The sequence below is a fragment of the Rattus norvegicus genome, chromosome X, assembly GCF_036323735.1.
Source record: "Rattus norvegicus strain BN/NHsdMcwi chromosome X, GRCr8, whole genome shotgun sequence".
NCBI lineage: Eukaryota > Metazoa > Chordata > Mammalia > Rodentia > Muridae > Rattus > Rattus norvegicus.
In genome coordinates, this window is record NC_086039.1 from 11,974,717 (window position 1) to 11,977,981 (window position 3,265).

Consider the following 3,265-nt stretch of genomic DNA (forward strand, 5'->3'; position numbering starts at 1 on the left):
AAAAGAGAGAAGCTGGAAAAGCCTCTGTATCAGATAAGGATTAGCAAAGATGAGCAAACGTGTCTGCCTTTTGAATTGCCAAAGCCAATGACAGATTTTGCTGACACACCAATCAGTTTTATCCCCAAGCCTTGGCCACCAGGAGCCTTCCTGCCCTCTCCATCTGTCAGGCCCCTTTTTTTCTTTAAACCCTTCCCACATTCTGCCCAGTTCCCTGACCCCAGCCCTAGCCCCACCCATCAGCAATAAGCAGTCTGAAATCGGCTTCCCGCTACCAAATGGTATTATAGGTCTCTGCAACAAGGGCACATTACGTAACTTTAGAGGACTTGAGCGACGACCAGGCACTTTAACATAACCGTGTTTTTCCCAAATTGCAGACTGCTGAGTTCATCTCTTTGGAAAGGCGGATGATCCCCAAACAGAAGGTGGCAGAGGCCCTTCCCAGCAGGCAAGAGGCTTTGGTGTTGAGGCTTGCAGCCATGCTTGGCCTAAGGCCATTAAGTTCCGTGTCATGTTCAGAATCTGAGGTTTTTAAAATCCTATCAGGCTAGGACGTAAGCTCTTTCTGCTCTGTTTGGTTTGTGGATGCAACAGAGGTGACAGCTGCAGCACTGCCTGGGAGCTGGTTAGGAACGCAGAGACTCAGGCGCCCCACCCCCAGCCCAGGCTCATTGCATTTTAACAAGCAAGTGTGGGAGATTCCTCTCCAGGGAGGTTACACAGATTGATTCCTGGACAGGCAGATATGTTTCTCTGTCCCCCACCACCACCCCACCACTACCGCAGCATAGTTCGGCTGTCCTACATGCTCCTGGTCCCAGCAGTTCCTCCAGGCCTGAGTGTGGATGGACGTTAAGGGCTGCTCCTTTATGAGACACTATCAGTCCCAGATATCCATGAAAACATGCCAAATTCTGGCTCTGCTGAGAGGAAAGTTGACATTCCTTTCCTATAATAAGGGCTCTGTTTGTGAATTCAGCCATCAAGGCCACAATACCGTGGAGAATTACTGGTTTCTTACATTTGGACATTGAAAGCCAAAATATGACTGAACTGTTCTAACCTCTGATACGAAGTGTGGAGAGACACCATGACCATGGCGACTCTTATAAAGCACAACATTTAATTGGGGCTGACTTACAGGTGCAGAGGTTCAGTCCATTATCATCATGGCAGGAGCATGGCAGCGTCCAGGCAGGCATAGGGCTGGAAGAGATAAAAGTTCTACATCTTGATTCGAAAGCAGCAGGGAAAGACTGTGCGGCACACTGGGTATAGCTTGAGTATAGGGGACCTCAAAGCCCACCCCCCGGGACAAACTTCCTTCAACAAGCCACACATACTCCAAAAAGGCTACACCTCCTATAGTGCCACTCCAGTGGGTCAAGCATTCAAACACATGAGTTTATGAGGGTCCCTATTCCTAGTCAAAGCACCACAGGAAGGAATTAATGGGATGGGATGGGACAGCTGGAAGTAATATAGTAAAGGAGGCGTTCCCTCACCCCACCTGAAGTCCTTATCCCTAGGTTAATTGGGGCTGGTAGACACAGTCTATAGCCACCAGTGTTGCAGAGGTCTTTGTGTAGCAGGAAGGTAGAACTGGCCATGAGGTCTGAAGGCCTACCAGAAACCATGCAAGATTAGCATTAGAGAAAGACCCGCTGGTAAACAAACCCCAAGCCTGGAACCACCCTGCTCCCCCCACACACACACACACAGAGCCAAGAGGCCTGCTACAACTGTTTGAAGCCATAGGAGCAGAAGGTCCAGAGTGTGTGAGGATGATAATGAGAGACGGGTAATCCATTAACTTGTGAGTGGAATCACACAGAATAGCATGGACAAGAAAGTCCGAGTTATACAAAGGAGCTCCAAAGCCCCTGCTATGTGACATAAAAGCCCCATCCTGGTACAGAGTTGGCCATTTGTGCTTCTAAACTTCCTCCTACTCTTGCTTCTCCCCTCGAATGCACCTTTTTCAACTTATATTTTCATCATTTTTAGTTATGTGTAGGTGGACGTGTCCACATATGGGTATGTGAGTTCAACTGCCGGAGGAGGCCAGAGGCATCTGATCCCCTGGAACTGGGGTGATAGATGGTTGGGAGACGCCTGGCATGGGTGCCCAGAACCCAACCCCAGTCCTCTGGAAAAGCAGTAAGTACTCATAATCTTTAACTGTTGAGTTGAATAAACCATTCCTGCTTCTGCTGCTATCTACATGTCAGCATTAGCTTTCTTTTTCCTTTTTCTATTGGTTATTTTATTTATTTACATTTCAAATAGTATCCCCTTTCCCAGTTTCTCTTCCACAAATCTCCTATACCCTCCCAGCTCCACCTGCCTCTATGGGGGTGCTCCCCTACCCACTCACCCACTTCTGCCTCACCCCTCTAGTATTCCCTACACTGGACCATCTAGCCTCCACAGGACCAAGGGCCTCCCCTCCCATTGATGCCCAACAAAGCCATCTGCTACATATGTGGCTGGAGCCATGGGTTCCTCCATGTCTACTCTTTGGTTTATGGTTTAGTTCCTGGGAGCTCTGGGGGATCTGGTTGGTTGGTTGGTATTGTTGTTCTTCCTATGGGGTTTCAAACCCCTTCAGCTCCTACAGTCCTTCCCCAACTCCTCCATTGGGGTCCCCATGCTCAGTCTGATGGTTAGCTGCAAGCATCCGCATCAGTATCAGTAAGGCTCTGGCAGAGCCTCTCAGGAGACAACTGTATCAGGCTCCTGTCAGCAAGCACTTCTTGGCATTTGCAATAATGACTGGGTTTGGTGGCTGTATATGAGATGAATCCTTAGGTGGAGCAGTCCCTGGAAGGCCTTTCCTTCAGCCTCTGCTCCATTCTTTGTCCCTGCATTTCCTTTTGAAAGGAAGAATTCTGGGTTAATATTTTGAGATGGGTGGCTGGCTCCATCCCTCAACCAGGGGCCATCCCTACCTACTGAATGTGTAGACAGGTTCTCTCCCTCCTTTGTTGGGTATTTCGGCTAAAGTCCTCCCTGTTGGGTCCTTTCTTATCCTCAACACAGAACCTAGAATCCCTTGAAGGAACCAACCAAATCCTGACCCCCACTGAATCCACTTGTACCTTCACTTTGAACAGTGAAGTCTCCATGCCCTTTCCCTCCCCCTTTCAGCAAGTCAGAGGCTGGAATATGGCTATAAAAGTGGGTCTGGTTACACTCACAGCCCTTGTTGGCAGCTAATCACGTCCCTCTTACCTTCCAGCTTCATCAAACCCATGGGTCA